This window comes from Amblyomma americanum, chromosome 1 (genome assembly GCF_052857255.1).
Source record: "Amblyomma americanum isolate KBUSLIRL-KWMA chromosome 1, ASM5285725v1, whole genome shotgun sequence".
NCBI classification, from domain to species: Eukaryota; Metazoa; Arthropoda; class Arachnida; order Ixodida; family Ixodidae; genus Amblyomma; species Amblyomma americanum.
In genome coordinates, this window is record NC_135497.1 from 247,787,489 (window position 1) to 247,807,993 (window position 20,505).

A 20,505-nucleotide genomic window follows, 5' to 3' on the forward strand; every position below is an offset into this window, starting at 1 on the left:
TTCGCCCTCGCCGCGGCCGCGCGCCCGCTTCACCGTCGGAGCCGGGCGTGACGTCACGCGGATGAGCAGTTGCGCGCATGCGCCGATACCATGGTAACCAGAGAGACCCCACAGGTTCGCCGCGCGCTTCGTCGCCGCCTGGCCGCCCGCCGCTCTATCACCCGAACCGCGCCTCGCATGCGCAGCATTGCGTATAAAAGGCGGAGATGTAATGGGCGGCTGTATCACAACGTTTGACATGGATGCACAGGAAGAGAGTCTAGCCGCTGCTTAACGGCAGTATAAACAAGAGAAAATTAACTCTTCCGATACTGAGGTTGTCGCCTGGCACTTGGCAACTCAACAATGGGAGAAGAGCGTAAGAAGGCGAAGAGAGCAACGGAGGCGCCCGAACAGAGAGAGGAACGGCTTGACAAACGGACATGCCTGACTTCCGAGCGTAATACACGGCACATAGCCGCCGAGATAGAGCCCTATATTGCTTAACATACAGTGACCACAACAAGCTCAGCCAGGGAAACGTTCCTCTCGCTACGTATATCCTGGCATAGCCGAGCTAAACCGCTGCCAATGTTTTCCATTCATATGATTACTGCAGAAAGAAAAGAAAAACAAGATCTGCTCATAGAGAATCCTGTTATTGTACTTACTGTAAAACGATGTTGAAATAATACTTCTATAGGTGCTGTATGCTCGTATCGATGCGTCGTATGCTCTGTGGGTACCATGACGACTCACTGGCAGCAGAAAATTGGGCAAAAATTGATAAAGTAATCAATTTCGCAAATGTAAAGTTGTCTCTGGCCCGCCCGCACTGCGGTGCTCCCCGCTCCTCGCCACTTCACTGCTCCAGCGCGGGCGGGGCAGAGAATGCCACGATGCACGTCCGTCACGGAGTGTCGCGATTTGATTGGCGTCGCTTTGCGTCCTCCCGCAGGCGCGTGGTTTCCGAATGGCGCGAGAAATGGCCTAAATCAGTTAAGCCGCAGCGCGAGGATAATCTCGTTTTCGAAATTCTAAAAATGGATAGGGCTATTACTAACGGTCGGCTACAAATCTCTAATTGCAAGCGGACGCCTGTCGGTAATAGTTAAAAAGTTAAATATTAGAATCTTGTTAGTTGTTTTACTAGTTAACATGATTCTCCTCTGTTTTGACGTCGCCCAATACTTCTATTACTATGCCTCAAAAAGTGGCTGTGGTTTAGCTCTGGTTAAACTCGCTCAGTCTAATTGCAATGTCAGTCTTTCGCCGCTCCTCTTCGCTTGGCTTTCCTTCATCTTCGTCCCACTTGACACGGCGCATGCGCACAGCTGTTGCAGCTGTTGCGCGCCGCGCTGCCGGCAGCAGCAGCTGTCCGCACCACGTGACCAACCCACGTGACCAACGACCGCAACACGTGATAAACCCACGTGACCAACCACGTGGCCAACGGCGCCGCCACGCTGAAGGCTCAAAATGCTTGCGTAATGTAGCTATCGCTACAAAAGCTTCTCTTTGCCTCAAAAGATCTATTTTTAAAAATTAGTGACGGGCTTCCTCGAACGCCCGGTATACATGTGTGCAGGAAAAAGGCTTTGAGGGCTGCGTGTGCATGACTACAAGCAATGGCATAATTGTAAGTTCGTCTTTGAAACGGTCCCCGCCGCGGTGGCTCAGTGGTTAGGGCGCTCGACTACTGATCCGAAGTTCCTGGGTTCGAACCCGACCGCGGCGGCTGCGTTTTTATGGAGGAAAAACGGTAAGGCGCCCGTGTGCTGTGCGATGTCAGTGCACGTTAAAGATCCCCAGGTGGTCGAAATTATTCCGGAGCCCTCCACTCCGGCACCTCTCTCTTCCTTTCTTCTTTCACTCCCTCCTTTATCCCTTTCCTTACGGCGCGGTTCAGGTGTCCAACGATAAATGAGACAGATACTGCGACATTTCCTTTCCCCCCAAAAAAAAACTAATTTGAAACGGCACTTAGAGCTGATTTGCAGTGAAAACGCGAAGCCAGAGGAAAAAAGCTGTCCTGATGTTGAATTTTTATGGCGCAAGGACAGCTTTCACCTGAGAGCCATGCACAAGGTATGTTCGTCTACACAATATGTGGTCAAAACCCTTTTTCCCAAGCATTTCAACCCAGGTAAGCAGAGCACCAGGCCATAGGATAGCTTGTACCCAATGTATCTCCGATGGGTACCGGGCGGCACTGGGCATCGAACCCCGCACCTCATTCATACAAGGCGGATGCTCAAGCATTAGGCCACAGCTGCGGTCAAAAGCTGACCTGGTTCGGTGTGCAGGCCGTCAATACGACCTTCTTGACATGTAGTAAGAGCAGTCACACTATGCTGCATCCGCAACCTCACCTTGTGTAGCCCGCTTTGAATAATTATTCGCCATACATTATTGGAACAAAAAAATGGAATAAAGCAACGAGCGGTTCACTAAACTTGAAATAAAAATTGTTTCTGAGAGTCTGTCTTCGTTTTTAAAGCTACTGCATTTAAGCGCATTTTCTACCCGCGCCTTGCTTCGGCGTTGCACGATTGCCATGGCTCACGGAAATTCATCTGCGCGAGTGAATGGTCTTGCGCTCTCTGGGAGCAAAGCAAGGTCACTGGATAGGGCTTGTGCACGCCAAAAGTTTCGCGTTCCAGACTTTTTTTAAGGCGCAGGCTTGCAGTGCGGGCAATGACCCAGCCGTCGGTGGCCGCTTTCACTGAAAGCACAATCGACGCGTTTCACTCCACGCTCGGGAATTGCCTGCACTTTATCTCAGTGGGGCGTGCGATCTCAGTGCGATCTCGCTCGCGCCCAGACCGAGACCATATCGTTCCAGGGCGCCCAGACTGCGTTTTACAGTATGCCGCCCTGCTCCAGAACATGTCCTGCACGCGGCAGCAACGTGAAAAGAAAGCAGCTCTTTTGTGACTTTCAGCGTTCCGCTGATCGGGAACAAGGACAAGGTGCTTTTGTACAAAAAGGAAAAAGAGATGAAAGAGAAATAGCCCCTGAGCAGCCTGTGCTTGAAGGGCCATTGTACGCAATAGTATGCATCAATCAAATAGCACCGAGGTGAAAACAAAGCTAAAAATAAAAATATAAACATAAGTTAAGTGACCATACCTGAACGATGGAAGGGGAGAGGGGCGGTGTAGGGCGACTAGGGCGTTGACAAAAGTAACATTGAATTTAAATCACAAGCATTTTGCCGGGACAAAGTTGCAGTGAAAAAAAAGAACGTAAAAAGGTAAGCACGCACGCAAGCACGGACGCAAGCGCGCACACTTGCACATGCGGGTACGTGTGTTCAAATAAGGAAAGGTAATCGAGGCCGCATGACCATTTCTTGTTTGCAATAAATTTTAATTGAGGTGGGCAAATGGGTCGACACATAGGAAAAGACATTAGTCTTAAGAGGAATGTTGTAGTTTTCTTCGAAAAAAAAATCGTATATTACCACACATGAAAACGCCTCTTTTGCGATTTCGCGAATTTTAAAGTTTGGATTTGTGCAGAACGAAAAATGAAATGATGCCGCACCTCATTACTTTTTGTGGTATTTATATGCAATTTTCTTCTATTTTAAGCAGCTTAAGAAAGTTATTGGGCTCTTGAAATTTCGCAGCGAAAAAATCGCTAACACTGTCCAAGAAGTTATGCGTTCCAAGAACAGCACATTTTAAGATGATAGTGGAACAAGGTAGAGTAAACACCTGGTGCAAAAACTGATGCAAAAACTATCATTTCCACAACTCTCAAGAAAGATTCGTACTTCTAGAAGATAATCTTTTCTTTAGCTGCGTATTGAAGTCTTTCGGAACTTCATAATTGCGTAAAAAGAGCCACATTTTTAATAAAAAAAAACATATTCGTCGACTTTCCCTGGATTGCATTTAGCATCTGGTAATTCGACAGCAACAATAAAGAGTTGCACTATTTTGTTTAAACTACAAAATTAAACACATAATGCAGGGCATTATTTTCTCAATTACCATTACTGGATTTTGTCTGTTATAAACAGTAACGGTCAAGATTTCAATTTCTTACTGAGAGCAAATAGTTGAATATTAATAAGCGCAATGACATAATTTCACAAAATAACATAGAATCTTGCTTTATCTTATTTTTTTGCCGTTTGTTTTCATTAAGTTCACACGTTAATAAATCCTCTAAAATAAATCCTTTAAAATAAATCCTCTCTGACTAAATCCAGCCAAAAAAAGTATGCCTTCCTAATACGAATGTCGCAATGTTTTTTTTTCATGTTAATGTAATGTTACCATCATGTAATGTATACGTCTTTATTTATTCTTATTTTATATTAAATTTGTATCGCTGCTGACTCCCCGCAAAAATTCTTCCTAATGAAATTTAGGACCGTGATTTTTCGAATTTAGATCCCAATACCTCGACGTGAAAACACACTTTTAACTAGTGCGTCATTTCAGGCTGCGACTCAAGCTGCATGCAACGTGCTGACGTGCAACTAGACGATATTCCTTACTGGAGTTTCTTTGCACAAGGTATTGTTTAGTAGCGCACGTTAGCCCACTGCCGCTCACGTCTCATGCATGTCACTGTGGTCCTACATGGCTAGGTCAGCCGGCAAAACGTATCCTGCACTGAGGTAATCATTTCAGTTTCAATTTCATAGGCGAAGATGACTTAGGATTAGATGCAGCCTGTGACCACTTCAGAAAAAAAAGCTCGTTCAGGCGCATGACAGTGATTCTATAAACTGTGTTACGAAACCAAGGAGAACCATTCATGTGACTATATTCTCACAGCAAATGATCCCGCACAAGGCCGTAAACTAGTTCGTACCTTCTTCCACCCTTAAATTGGGGTGTAGGGAACACAAGAAACACTGCCTTCAACACATTTTAGTAATTCTACATGCGTAACATCTGGATATCACGTAATGTTTTGTCTTTTTCAACTTTTTTGCATTTTGTCCTAAAAGTCCGCAAGCTGACTGCGTGGAAGGCTTAAAATGGTAATACGCTCAGCTTTCGTTCGAGAGCACCTACAAAGTAAATGCCTGCTTCTAAACCTCACTTTCAGGCGACAGCAAGTAGTTGTCCAGTGCTTTTTAACTATCCACTAACGCCTTATCATTCATTTTCGCCTAGCACTCTGTCCGGACATACGGAAATACCCGTTTCTTTTTCTTGACTTTCTTTCTGTTAAGAGTTCCTGAAACTAGTATCTTTTTTCAAAACTGACCGGAAGTGCCGTCAATGGCACAAACTGTCTTCGTATAGGTCGACAAGTTGTCGTTGACGCATGGATTAAGTTTAGGCAGAGCCAAGCACTCATTTGCCGAGCCGTTAAATATGAGGTCGGAAATAATTGCGGAACTCACCATTGAATGCATTTCCGTGGTAGCGCATGGGAAAATGATACCTTCTTTTTGGCAATGGTACGGTTTTGATCATTCTAGAAGCCTAACTGTTCAATGTTCGGCGAAATGGAAATGCAAAGCCATTTTCTCTTCTCATAGCTATTATGCCTTCCTTTGAGTTCAGACATTGCTGGCACAGATCTTATAGCATGGAGTACATTTTGTGGACTTCCTGCAAAGCTGTCTCAATAATGATGAAGAGGTCAGAGCTCTATAACCATCTCATCCGAATTCCAAAATGCCGTTAGTTCCTCGTGCTCGTTGTTAAGTTCAAAATTTTCTATAGTTAAAAATGTATCTCTTCGGCAGCTTTCGCATTTCCCGAGATCACAAGCTGCCGTATCTTTCTGACATACGCAGAGAATCTGCATATTTCTGTGACTACACATTCTGCAGTATCGCAACTACAAAGCACTACTGCTAGTGTGAGCAACTAAGTTTCTTTAAACCACTTATGCTTGATCAAAAGGCTACCGGAAGTCTGACCTAAGTGTTTTATAAATATTATCCAAAGCCAAATTATTCTTAAATTTTTACCTAAGAAGTACTGAAAAATCCTGGCTTGCATTAGCAAATCCTATGGTAGCTACGCGAAGTGTGAACTCATTGATGTCTTAACTTATTAAGGAAGCCTACCAGCAAAAACAAGTTTCAAAAGTATTTTCTGAAATACTATTATGCTCGCTAAAATACAATTGCATGCAGTTTGTTCGAAGACTAACTTGTGGCCGTTACTATTTGTTACGTAAGACGCACGTAAATGAATACTGGCCCGTCTGTAAGTACGAATTTTTTCTGGCGATAGTAAAGGGGATAGAGAAATAACCGAGGAAGTGTTTCAGAGTCCAGTTCTCATGTGAAAATGTCCGACGTTCCGTTCCCTCTATAAAGTACCTGTTTTCGTAAACGCGTGCTTTTTTAGCAATCTTTGCAATTTTTTCTTGAGAAATTCCAGCTGTGAAAACGTTTCTGCTGCGAAAAAAGATTTCATTTATTTTTTTTTAAATGCTGAGCTTGGACAGAATTTGATGTTTACTTCTACATGGCTGCAAACTTGCATTTTTGTGAAATTGCAGAAGTGACCTTTCCCACTGCTTGTGATTAGCAATTTTTTGGCAAAGAAAACTATAGCGTTCCTTCCGAAACTAAGGCCAATTGAACAAGAGTAGAAAGTTGGACTTGTTGATGTAAGTGCATTCTTGAAAACAGTGCGAGGGACGAGTCAAAATATCTTCCATGTTACCCGTCTCTCTTGCGGCCAGCCCATCAAACTTTTTCAATAATGTCCATTCACATATACAGGGTGTTCAACCTATGATTATACACAATTTTTAAATATAAGTTTTTTGAGTTAGAAGAGCGCTTTTTTCGGCATAACACTGTTCGATCTGTAGTACATCAGAGTACAGCTCAGACGTGCTAATTAGAAGACTGGTTAACTAAAATTGAATAGTTAACTTTTTAACTATTACTGTTATGCTCTTTAGTTATTGAGAGGTGTGCAGCTCACCGTAATTAATATTCATATCAGTTTTAGAATTTCGAAAAGGCACTTACCCTCGGCGCTGTGGGCTTGGCTATTTCCACGAGTTACATGCAATGGTGAGGTTGCTTTGCCTGCAAACTTCTCGAAAGCGCATGTATTTTCGCGCGATGTAGGCAAAATGTGTTGGCCCACAGCGCCGAGGGCAACCGCATTTTCAAAATTCTAAAAACTGATATAGATATTAATTGCGGTGGGCTACACTTCTCTCAGTAATTATAGAGCCTAACGGTAATAGTTAAAAAGCTAATTATTCAATATCAGTTAACCAGCCTGCTAATTAGCACACCTTAGCTGTATTCTGATGCACTACACTGCTGACAATGCTACGCCGAAAATAATGCTCTTCTAACTCAAAAAGCCTCTTTTTAAAAATTGTGTAAAATCTTATGTGAAACACTCTGTGTATAGTATATACAGTATCTTCCGTTGCCGAATTCACGCTTTCTCGTCAAGTAGAAGTTAGTAGTGGCACTCCGATACTGTGCTCGCTGTCCTGTGTATAAGCCCCTTTTCTCCGGGGTTCTTACCATATTCAGGTATTCCACCTAACTCGTCAACTGCTTCTAAGCTATATTGCTGCAGTTTTGGCCCTAGAATCTGGAGGTTACGTAAGCTGCAATGCAATTTGCATATCGGGCCTGATTCTTCCGTTAGGTAGCCAGGGGATCGTTGCTTGAATTTAGCATAGAAACAGGAAATCAAGGGTGTTGTTCAACAATAAAAATTTTATTTTCTAGAAATGCCTTAAATAATGATAAGGAATGTTACTCTGCACAAATGTTGCGCATGCTCTCTCGACACGCAGTCATTCTGCATACCTACGTTGTAAAATTAGCCTGCTTAAGCTTGCATAACACTTAAAACTAATTAGGCAGTCGGATTGCGACGTCAGTAAATCAGTATGCAGAAGTTAAGTAGTCACTTTATCGACCAGGGAGATTAGCGTAGCAGGTTCACGGCTGTATGAGCTGTGGATCCCATAAAGGGGTGATAAAAATAAAGAATTAAAAAAATGGCAAACAACGCTGAACTCTGCGAACGCTAATAAATTCAGGTTTTCAATGTTGCGTGCTGTAAACAGGTCATACTGCTGGAATGACCTGCATCGCTGCATCGCCAGGACATTACTTTATGCCTTGTGCTTTGTGTGCCAGAAGAGTTTTCTTACGCTTCCCGCCCATTTTCTGGCAGTGTCGAATATGCCACGTAACAGGAGGACGATCGTTCCGCTTTCAGTAAAACGTTCAGCATAACTGTGCGAACTGCGTGAACAAATAATAAGCATCTTTTCCTAGACAGAATGACGGGAGGAGAGGAGCTCTGGTGCAGTTTCGTGAGAAGAGCGCTGCTGGTGGTCACCGAAGCCTATAATCAAGCCACTGCTGTCTGTCATAGTAATTCTGTAGGCCCGTAGACCGTCACGGTAAAATGATGAGCCTACGATTCCCCCCACCGATTATTTCTCCGCTCGAGCGTTGAAAACGGTTCCCTCCCTAGTGTGAGCGCAGCTTTTTTTTTTTTTTCAAGGTCGAATTGCGGTCCAGACCACAATTTTTTTAGGGTTACTTTTACTTTGCATGCATCTAAATAACTCTTTCGAGATACGGAACTTACTACGGCACTTGTAGCTCTTCTTCTTTCAAGTGGGCCGTGCAGTCTCTAGCAAATCCGTCATCCGTCATGGCGGGCTCTCAAGGGTCCACAAGCGAAAGTAGGAGCATTTGGCGAAGGGGACTTTATGTCCAGACCCTACAATACTTTTCTTCCTTTCGCGTTAAAGCCCACATGCTACTTTAAGTGCCTCTTATGTCAGACTGAATACTACAAAAAAAAAGAAGGGAAGCGCATGGATGCTAGCCAGGTGTGTGTCCAGTTGGCCATGACATTGACATTAAAACTGGTGATGAGGAGAACGAAACAGTGAAATAACACAAAATATATTACGGTGAGAGTGCCTATAGATTCCCTCCGCCCCCACTGCCTTGAAATATAGGATAAAACATCTTCGCAGGAGACCGTATTTCATAACGATTCCTTCTCCGATTCATTTTTTTTTCGTGCTCCTCGACCATTGGTAATTATTGCATGTGACATCCCTGCTCCTGACAAATGGTAAGCACGCAGTTTCATTCACCTGATATGGAATCACAGGCTCGACTGACCAATACCAAAAAGGGTGAAAAATAATGGAGAAATAAAATGTTGCACAATACGCGGCCTTCTGGTCGCTTCCTGGGTAGGTTGGGAAAAAATTCGCAGCTCCGAACTGTTGGCTTCCGTTAAGTGCCTGGCGACGATACGACAAAATGTCTCGCAAAAATGCTTCCTCATTCCGCTTGCACAGCGCAGGGTGCACGCGGGGTAAAACTACGGCAGAGCAAGCCGAATAAGAGGTTTTCGAGGTGATCAAGATAACGGTACAGTAGCTACTGCACCTCATTTTGGCAGCTTTAGCTAAACCTTTTTCCCCTGGGCACCAACAGCCGCAGTAAGCAGAAAAGTTCAGGTAGCAGGGAGTTTCACTGCAAACCGTTGTCATGCCCGAGGCGGTGCACCCCTCCGCTGTGTGACCTCTGGGTGGTGCGTGCTGCTTGTGCGCGGTGACTTCCTGTATAGCTTACAGCGCGTTCGGTTTTCCTCGGTTTGCCAAGATCTTGCAAACTAGGCCGCTGCGCGTGAGTAACGCGATGCCTGGTGCTATAAATGTCGCCGTGCTGCCTCCTCAACTTACCGTGGATCCGAAAACAGACCCAGGATACTTAGACACTTCTCAAACGTTTCTCATGGCGTCGTCGGGGTCGGCGTACTGCATCTTGAAGCTCTCCCAACCCTTTATTTTTTTTCTTAGATCGAGAGAGAGAAAGAACAGGTGTGGGGGGAGAAGGGGCGCGCGGAGAATGCTTTTTCTACATGACAAAGAACCCGTATGCGCTATATTAACGACAGGCAGTAACACGCAAGGCCTTCTTGAGAACTGGGGCTAGTTGGCCTCTCATATTTAAAAAACATATCACCAGTCTGGCTGCGAAAGAAATAAGACAAAATCCCTGAGATGACTCAAGAGACGAAATGCAATACGTCCGTCCAGTCGTCCTTGTGTCTTCGTCTTAAATTTTCTTCGGCAGAACGACGCCATAATTTTCGAATAAGACTTCCCACAGTGCGATCGCATTCAGCTCTTATGCCTTTTTTTTCAGTTCCGCCTGATAGACTTGCAACGGTTGAGTGGTAGAATCAGCGTTAAATAACAGGAAAATTCATCAAACGCTTCATTTCTTGAAAGAAGAACCGGCTGCATTCCGATAACATACAGTGGAACACGAGGGACTGCGATGAATGCAATTAATATTAGACAACTTCCCTTCTCATTAGAAGTATAATATATACTTCAAAAATACTCATTACGAAGCCAATTATATGCAAAAAAATTAAGGCCACTACGGATCACACTAGGGCATGGCTAAATGACGTTGCATGCCGACGCTGAGACACCGTGACGGTTGCTACCGTCCAGAGGACCATTCCCAGCGTAGCCCTAGGGTCCTTCTCCGCCAGGAGTCCGTGACGTATACACGCACCTTTCAGTGCTCACGGAGAGCGCTTGCGCCAGCCGCTGTGTAGACACACGAGCTCATTAGGGTTGTCCGTTCCTGAATAGCGTAGTGCGCTAATAGAAAAGGGCCTACATCGCGTAAGGCGTATACCCGGGAAGGCGCCTGTACGACCGCATGCATGCAATAACCGCCCGCGCGTTCTCTCGCGCTGGTAACGGGGAGAGCCCGCGAGGAGCGGCGTGACCACCGCCACCACATTGCGAGGAGTTCGGAACTCGGTCTGCGGCTGGAAACGAGGTCTTCGTGGCGAGGGGAAAACAGGCTGCTTTGCGCGGGAACGCGCGGCATTTTGCCCGTCGATTCTGACGAGATTGCGGGCAGTCCGTGAGCGGAACATCGATCGCGTGCGCAGCGCTTCACAGGCTGACCCAGCGCGGCTGCGCGGATGCGTATAGCCGCAAAAGTAAACACTCTATAGCAACTCGTGACAGGTAAACTGCTGGGCCTGATGTGACGGACGTACGGCGCGGGATGCTCGCGCGCGAAGTCAAACATCGCCAAAGGCAAAACCCGGCACAGAAAATATGCGCCCAGACAGTGTAACTTCGTCGCTGCCAAAACCAGCGCCATCGATCTCTCGAGATTACAGGAGGCCAAACCGCATGGTTTCTCTTGCCCGTGGCGGGGCATTGCTACGGATACAGGCTGCGCGGCCGATCCAGTGCCAACGCTTTTGGGGTCAAGGCGTTCACATCGCCGTCCAGGCTGCTTGCGACGGTCCGGTGCGCAGGTCGTGAGGAGCGGCTTTGCCGTCTTAGCGCTACAGAAGTTTAGGCCTGGGGCGGCAGGAAACTGAGCCTTCTGTGTCGGCAGAGTCTCCTTCTTTCGTTTTTATTTTTGCGTGCTCCTCTTCTCGTGCAACATCAAGAACGCCTTTGCGCGCTTACCCCACTGGGGATTGTGAAATATAGGAACTTTTGTTTTAATACCTCAGGGAAGGGTCGACAGAATGTTTTAATGAGAAATGATTTAATAAATCAAGCTGCATATCAGAGGGAGGCTTGAGATTAGTTGGCGTGGCAACTTTGTGCTCGTTACTTGCGGCACATTGCCTTTTACTGCAGCGGCATTTAGGCTTCTTTACTTTCTCGGCAGAACTTAAGACACCAATAAGGTTCAGACGAAGACATTAGGCATGGTAGACAGAGGTTGGGCAGATGGCTTTTGATAACTGCAATGTGAACAAGGGACAGGAAAGCCTCAGGGTGCTTCCCAACATTTCGACAACAGGACTTGTCTTCGTCTGGGTATGGTATGGTGTGTATGGTATGGTATGGTGTGTATGGTATGGTATGGTATGATATGGTATGGTATGGTATGGTATGGTATGGTATGGTATGGTATGGTATGGTATGTATGGTATGGTATGGTGTGGTGTGGTTGTGGTATGGTACGGAACGGCATGGTATGGTATGGTATGGTATGATATGGTACGCTGGGTTGTGTTGGGTTTAACGTCCCAAAGCAGCACGTGGTCTGTGAGAGACGAGGTAGTGTAGGGCTGCGGGTTAATTTTGACCATCTGGGGTTCTCTAACATGCCTGACATTGTACAGCAGTATGACCGCTTTTGAATCTGATCTCCATCGAAATGCTGCGCCGCCGCAGACTGGATTCAATCGCACGACCTCGGGCTCAGCAACAGGGGAGAGAGACGGGGAATTAACTTTATTAATATAAAGCAATTACGCGGGTAGTTCACCCAGGTCCGGGAAACCATTGGCGAATACGGCCCTCCAGGCCTGACTGAACAGCTGGGCTGAAGGAGGAGCTTTGTGTGAGCCAGCTTCGCCACCCGGGGCTCATGGCTGAGTTCCTGTAAACTGTACGCACTAAGCCACCGTGGCAGGTGCGAACAAATGAGCTAGGGCCAATTAGCTCCGGTAGTGTGATGCAAACAGATGAAGGTTTTGTTTTGTTGTTTTTTGGCAAAGGAAAAAGTTGACGGACAATCAAGCAAGATGATGCGGATCTTAGTGTTTAGGTGGATGCTTTACCATCCTCTGCCATCGATTGGAGAGCTCAACCCCATCACAGTAAAGTAATTATAAAGCATACGGGCAGATAACAACGAAATCCAAGCCATCTTGGGTAATGACCTGTGTTTTTTGTGTGTGTGCGCGTGTGTGCATGCTGTCTCAGCATATGCGAAACCCAGATCCAGCAAGGACACCGCACAGACTTAAACATACGTCACACATTTATTAAAACTTGGTAGTCATTGCTTTGCGATCGGAGAAACGATTACTGAAAGGCAAGATGTCATTGGAATTTCATGATTTAGCAAATCCTAAACATATGTACGTGTTCCTCGAGGTAGCAGCATGTGGGTGTCAATTTGCAGAACGTGTCGCATATGTCGCGATATGTGGGTGTGAAAGGTACGGTGTTTGATGACATCGGTCTAATGACGTCGGTATAATGGTTTGCCCTTGTGTGTCAAATAGAAGGCCGAGAGAAGAGCATACAAAACTGAGATCTGAGATTGGGGTGCATTGGAGAATAAAAACAGAGTTGCGATTAGAAATCCACTTTTTATTTGCACGAAACAAGGGTCACCAACACCCTCGATGTTGCCGGTGGGGTAAACATCTACTAAAGAAGCCCGGATTTCGTTGGAATATTGCTACCAACGCGCATCGATTGTGTCTTGAGCATTGCCCATTCAGCTGCAAACATTCAAGGGATGCCATAGAATGGATTTTCTTATAGCGAATCATGTCATGGCGCTCGATCACCGGATTGAACACATTGGGACATCACGGTATTCCTCGGTTCGCTTCGCAGCTCCTGTCGCGAAATGCCCGAACATCATCACTCACAAAATCTGCGCTATTGCTCAAACGTCGCTAGAACTCATAACATCAGTCAGGATTATTCTTGTATACTGCTTTAATATTATTATTGTTGTTGCTTTTTTTCTGTATTATCATTTCTTCAGCCCCTTCCACGGCTAACGCCTTGCCAAGCACTAGGCAAAGTTTCAAGTTTCAAGTTTATTTTATTTACATCATAGATGTGGGTAGGTCCGGGTAAAAAGTGACCGCAGATCACTTGAGGGACCCCCGGACCACCGTTAACATTGCATGCAGCAGGAAATATGAGTACTATGTAAAACATTGCAAACATCGGAAGATCGGCCAACACTATAGACAAAACTTTTCACACAGACGCAGACATACATACAAAATATTTTATACATAAAAAAATATATATATACTGAAACAGCGTTTTATTGCTTATGTAAAGTTGGCTCTAATCTCGCGCAAGCTGCTTTTTGAAATATCGACATTCATAGACTGTAATTTGTTTAATAATTTTGGCATATTGTAACGTAACATTTGATTCCCATAGTTGGTGCGGCAAAAAGGAATAAACCAAACAAACTCTCACAGACTATCAGTAGCGCAGTTTCGGGGTTTACTTCCAGGCAGTATCTGACGGTTTTTATTTTATTTCTCTGAGAAATTTGGAAACAATCAGAGTATTCATTTTCTGACACACACGATTAGTAGTTTTTCGGTTCTTTTATTTTTTTTCGATACTAAGCTTCACGAGACCGTTTTCAAAATCCAAAAATGCAGTGCCGCCACACACACACACACACACACACACACACAAAACAGAATCACCATGGTGACCTAGTGGTTTGAGTGTCCGCCGAGTTTGCGAGAGGAGCGGTTTTCGATCCCCCAGTGCCGCCGGGTACCTACAGGTTTCCAATAGATTGAAGGTTTAACCTGGCCTGTTGCACGGTTTCGCTGGAGTGAAATGCTTAGAAAATGGCACATCGACCCCGCCTTGTGTTGAACAAATACTTTGTGCCATGGAGCTCTTTGTCCAGAGCTGTCCTTGAGTCAACCAAAGTCATTATATCATCATCAAGAACAACAGACCTACATTAGCCCAACAACTTCCCATCGCTTCGAAAACTTGGCATGGCAAAAATTGTTGTTAAAAAGTGGAAACCTATTGTTTTTTATTTCTTTTGTTTTTGCTTTTTTTAGGGGGGGGGGGGGCTTTCATAAGCCATAAATTTTCGGGGCATTTCTGCTTTTAAGTTCAGGTTTGTCATTGGCACCTTCAGTACCAAAGTGACTTCCCACTGTACTGCAGTCCGCTTGCAACATGTTGTGCTGTTCTACAGTACGGCTGCATTTGCCGGCGTCAACTTCAAAGCGCTGTCAAAATTTACTAATTTTAACCAACTTTTCTAGAGCCATCTAATTTGCTAAAGCTTCTTTAAACGTAAATCCCTGTTAGGAACAGGTGCATGTAAGGATTAGTACTGGAAGAGGTATGCGATGTAGGACTTCTTGGCTGAAGGACAGTGGGCATAAAATTTGAGGACAACGATTAGCTGGGGTGCGATATTGGAATGCTACACGTTATAGCTTCACAGTGTACCCTTCCGTTCTGTTCCATTTGTCCCACAGTTTGTCGCAGGTTGTTAATCACTTAGGTGGTCGCGATGAAACGCATGCAAAAAGTCGAGCGTGGTTACTGATATTTCCAGGCCATGCAGACTCCCTCCAAAACAGGAGTGGTTCGAATAAATCCAGATTGGGAAAACTTTTACCGGTCAGTGCTTTTCCGAGCTTTTTTCTTGCCTTTGTTCTGAGAATCCGAAAACGCCAAACCCTGACTATCAGCCCTGGGGTACACCATGGGAAAATCAGTCATTCAGACGTGTCGATACCCCCTGTACCCCACTCCCGGGAAGAAAAATCAACCCCGCGCACTATCTGCGGAAAATCGTCGACATTCCAACTGATCAGAACTCGTTTAAGCGGTAGATATAACGTGGGCGGCTGGGCGCAAGCATGCGCGGCAACACACCGATTGCAGCATAACGCATCTGGGGAGGAGGAACCAGCGGCACGTAATTTCGAGGCGCGTACGCGTTTAATACAATTCGCGCCGGCGGCAGCTCCTCTTCTTGCTCGGGGGCAGCCGCGAGAGGCGGACACAGCGCGGCGTGTGACCCTGTTTCTCCCAAAAAGTCGAAGCCAGCTCGGCGGCCTGCATCGGGCCGGCCAGCGACGCACGCGGGGCCCCCCGGCATCCGGCCCGTCGGAGCCAAGAAGTATGGGGCGGGTTTCTGGACGGGAGGGGAGCGGCGTTTCTGGCGCGTCGTTTCCTCGTTAGCCTAGTAAAAAAAGGCCAGACAGGCTGATGCTCCTCTTTCCTTCGGGTCGGCCGATTTCGGAGCGATCGCCGTGCACCCTCTCTCTCCCTCTCTCTCACACCGGGCTGCGTGCGCGCAGCATCCCGTCGACGCCACACGATTTCGGGCTGGCCAGCGCCGCTTCGGGGCGCGTCGCAGCGAAAGATGGCAGCCGATTACACAAGCAGCGCGTGGGTCGCCCCGGGAGAGCAAGGGGAGAGGGATGCCGGAGGAGAAGAGGGAGAGGGAACTGGGATCCTCTGGCGCGAAGTGGTGCACCGGCAGAGTCGACCGGTTCGCCTCGGGGTCCCGTTTCACACCGGCGGCGGCCGGGAGGTACCTTGGCCGTGAATGCGCAAGTGCGCTGCTGCCACCGGCGAACGAGTCCAAGTTCAAGGGACCCAGATACGACGCCACGACACGCCGCGGGGCCTCTCCTTTCCGCCCGCCCGCCTGCGCGAGAAAGGGCAGTAGTAAACACGCGCTTGCGTTCCGCTCTTGCGCATTCGAGGCTGCACTGCGCCGCTATTACGCATACTTGTCTGTGGGGTGTCGTCACAATATGACCCGCCGCGGTGGCTCAGTGGTTAAAGACCTCGGCTGCTGAGCTCACAGACGCGGGTTCAATCCCAACCGCGCGGCCGCGATCCGATGGAAGCGAAATGCAAGACGCCCGTGTACTGTGCGATGTCAGCGCCCGTTAAAAAAAACCACATTGGTTTTGTAGTAATCCGGAGCCCTCCACTACGACGTACCTCGCAGCCCACGAGTTTCATTGGGACATTAGCCCCCATATACTATACCATGCTAAAACAGTCACATTGCCATCACGGGAACAAAGGGGCATTATTGATGCAAAATCAGGCTCCTCGACAGAAAATGGTGCGAAACAGTACAATCGCACCTGGGCGAGAGATTAGTGGAGGACATTTCTACCGACCGCCTTCACTGTATTTCCTACAAAGATATCGCCTTTACTTCGAAGAAGAACGCAGAGATTCTGGAAAGTTTTGTATGTTCATTCAGTTCTCAGAACTAAATGTGGTGCTTGAAGAAGTCTGAACACCGAGTTGGAATTTTAATGCCCCTTGCGCTGACCTTTCAGCGGCGACATTCTGGGCTAAATCGAAGCGAAGAGTATTGCATGGAGGTCTGTGGTGCCATTATCAAGTACTATAGTGCTTGTTAGTGCTATAGTGCTATAGTGCTATAGTGCTCATCTACTCGTATTGCTCGTATTTAGATACCCGCATAAAGCAAGATGTGCATTTTTTTTAGCGCGCTATAAGGGGCCATTCTGCGCATTTGGTGGTTGTTTGTTTGTTTGTTTGTTTGTTTGTTTGTTTGTTTGTTTGTTTGTTTGTTTGTTTGTTTGTTTGTTTGTTTGTTTGTTTGAAGCCTGCTTTGTGGCAAGCTGCTCGCCTGCTCACTAGGTGGTGGTGGTGGTGGTGGTGGTGGGCACACTGCCGATGTGTGTGTATATATATATATATATATATATATATATATATATATATATATATATATATATATATATATATATATATATATATATATATACTTATGAAGGGAAATCTGCTGCTCTCGTGGGTATTTATGTTTATATAAACATAAATACCCACGAGAGTAGCAGATTGGACAGCCGTAGCCGCAGCTCAGTTGGTAAGAGCACCCGGACGCGATATTCGGAGGTAGTGGGTTCGGATCCCACCGGCGGCGTGGTTGTTTTTTCTGCTGCTCTATGAGTAATTTTATTTTAGCGATAGATTAATCTAAGTGTTATTATCCCACTGATTAGCACTACACATTAAAAAAATTAAGCATTCCCCGATGCACCTTGATTTCGGTGACTGTTGGCTCCCTTCATAAGTTTGTCAAAACGAGTACCTCATTTCCTTTACCTTGTCTGCAATATATATATATATATATATATATATATATATATATATATATATATATATATATATATATATATATATATATATATATATGGCAAATGAAATGAGGGGTTCGTTTGACAAACATATGAAGGAAGCCAACAGTAACCGAAACTAAGGTGCAAAGGGAAACGTTTTTATTTTCTTAAATTTGTAGTTGCAATCAATGGGATAATAATACTTTGATTAATCTGTCGCTTAAAGAAAATTACTTATAAAGCGGCAGAAAAAGCTCAGTTGGTAGAGCACCAGACGCGATATTCGGAGGTCGTGGGTTCGGATCCCACCGGCGGCATGGTTTTTTTTTTTCTGCTGCTTTGTAAGTACTTTTCTTTAAATCAAAGATTAATTGAAGTATTATTATCCCACTGATCCGCACTGTAAATTAAAGAAAAGAGAAACATTCCCCTATGCGCCTTCGTTTCGGTGACTGTTGGCTCCCTTCACGTATTTGTCAAACGAGCCCCTCATTTCCCTTACCTTGTCTGCTAATAGCTTAACGAGGGTCTCGGTTCTGGCAGTCTTGATGCCGTAGGTAGCATAAGAATGTTCTCGCACAGTGTCCGCTCTCGTCGTTAGATGACGTTCCACGTCCCACTCGCGGTAATACAGGACGTGCTACGTTCACCGCTATGGACGAGGGTGGGGCTGGTGAACACTCTCAAGGTTCGCTTACACCCAATGAACATAAATACCCACGAGAGCAGCAGATTGGACAGCCGTCGCCGTAGCTCAGTTGGTAAGAGCACCGGACGCGATATTCGGAGGTCGTGGGTTCGGATCCCACCGGCGGCATGGTTGTTTTCCTGCTGCTTTGTAAGTACTTTTCTTTAAATCAAAGATTAATTGAAGTATTATTATCCCACTGATTAGCACAACATATAAAAAATTTTAACATTCCCCTATGCACCTTGGTTTCGGTGACTGTTCGCTCCCTTCATAAGTTTGTCAAACGAGCCCCTCATTTCCTTTACCTTGTCTGCTATATATATATTCATCTCGACAGGCTGCTCGGGAAAAGCAACCTGGGTCGCAACCGAACCCAGGCATCCCATGTCCCACCGATGGCAGCACCTGCCATGGAAGGGCAGTGCCCATCGCTTCAACGCTTCACCACTGCGCCAGGAATGGTATGAGGGCTCCCAGGGATCTTTGAATGCAAATGAGAGAAGGACCAATATGAAGAAGAACTCACTCTCGCTATACGAACAACTGCCGTCCATGAACACTGGACCTGAAGACGGGAACCGAAATGACAACCGCATTGCTAGGGCACCCAATTTTAATTTGGCGTAACTACGCAAATCGACCATCATTTTTTTTTCTGAGCAAACGATGCCTAGGAGCTACGACAGGAATGATGTCTCTTCCGCTTCGCGTCCCAGCAGAAAGCCTATGGTTTACAACGGCACAGTGCACTATCAGAGGCGAAGTAAGCTGTGGCATCGGCGTTAGCGTAAAGCTAGGGCTGTACTTTTCAGTTTTTTGTTTCGGCTGACTTCTTTTCCGCGTTTATTTCAGGACGCAGTTTGCGGTTTTCTTTTCGGTGGCTTATTTCTAGATCAGTCAGTTTTTGAGGTGACTGCAGCCGCTCACCCTGATTTCCGTCAAACATACCTTCGCGGCTTCGCACTCTGAATAAGTATGACCCGACTTTACTTGACTGTGTACTGACTGATAACAGGATATACCTCTATGGCAGTGCTATACGGTATTGTAAAGATTCTCCATCTTACGATTTACTGCCACGCCTGTTATGCAGAGGAAATGCTTGTAAGTGTCACATGCACGGCCCGTTTAACTGAAGGTTTTTGTAGCCAAAGTTAGTGTGGTCGAGAGGCACTGCGCATTCGTATTCTGCTACTAATCCACATTCTGAAGTAATCCTTCCAACACGCACTTATCCGCTTGCTCGTTCGCTCGCTCACTTACTCGCTCGTTCACTTACTCACTCACTCCTCATTCACTCACTCACTGTCACTCACTCTCTCCTCACTCACTCACTATCACTCACTCACTCACTGTCACTCACTCCTCACTCACTAACTCACTCACTCACTGTCACTCCTCACTCACTAACTCACCCACTCACTATCACTCACTCACTGTCACTCACTCCTCACTCACTAACTCACTCACTGTCACTCACTATCACTCACTCACTCCTCACTCACTCACTCACTGGCACTCACTCCTCACTCACTAACTCACTCACTCACTATCACTCACTCCTCACTCACTCACTCACTGGCACTCACTCACTCCTCACTCACTCACTCAATGGCACTCATTCACTCCTCACTCGCTCACTGTCACTCACTCCTCACTCACTATCACTCACTCACTCCTCACTCACTCACTGGCACTCGCTCACTCCTCACTCACTAACTCACTCACTATCACTCACTCACTCCTCACTCACTCACTCACTGTCACTCACTCCCTCACTGTCACTCACTCCTCACTCACTAATTCACTCACTCACTCCTCACTCACTCACTCCTCACTCACTCACTGGCACTCACTCACTCCTCACTCACTAAGTGTCACTCACTCACTGTCACTCACTCCTCACTCACTAACTCACTCACTATCACTCACTCACTACTCACTCACTCACTATCACTCACTCACTCACTGTCACTCACTCCTCACTCACTAACTCAATCACTCACTGTCACTCACTCCTCACTCACTAACTCACTCACTCACTGTCACTCACTCACTCAAGTGTGGTGCAATTTACGGTTTCTGCAAATAGCTGGTAAATACTGAAACGGAATTAGAGTTTTCTGTATATTTACAGTTTATCCCTGTATATGCCAGCCCCAGAATTTCGTGGCAGCTCGT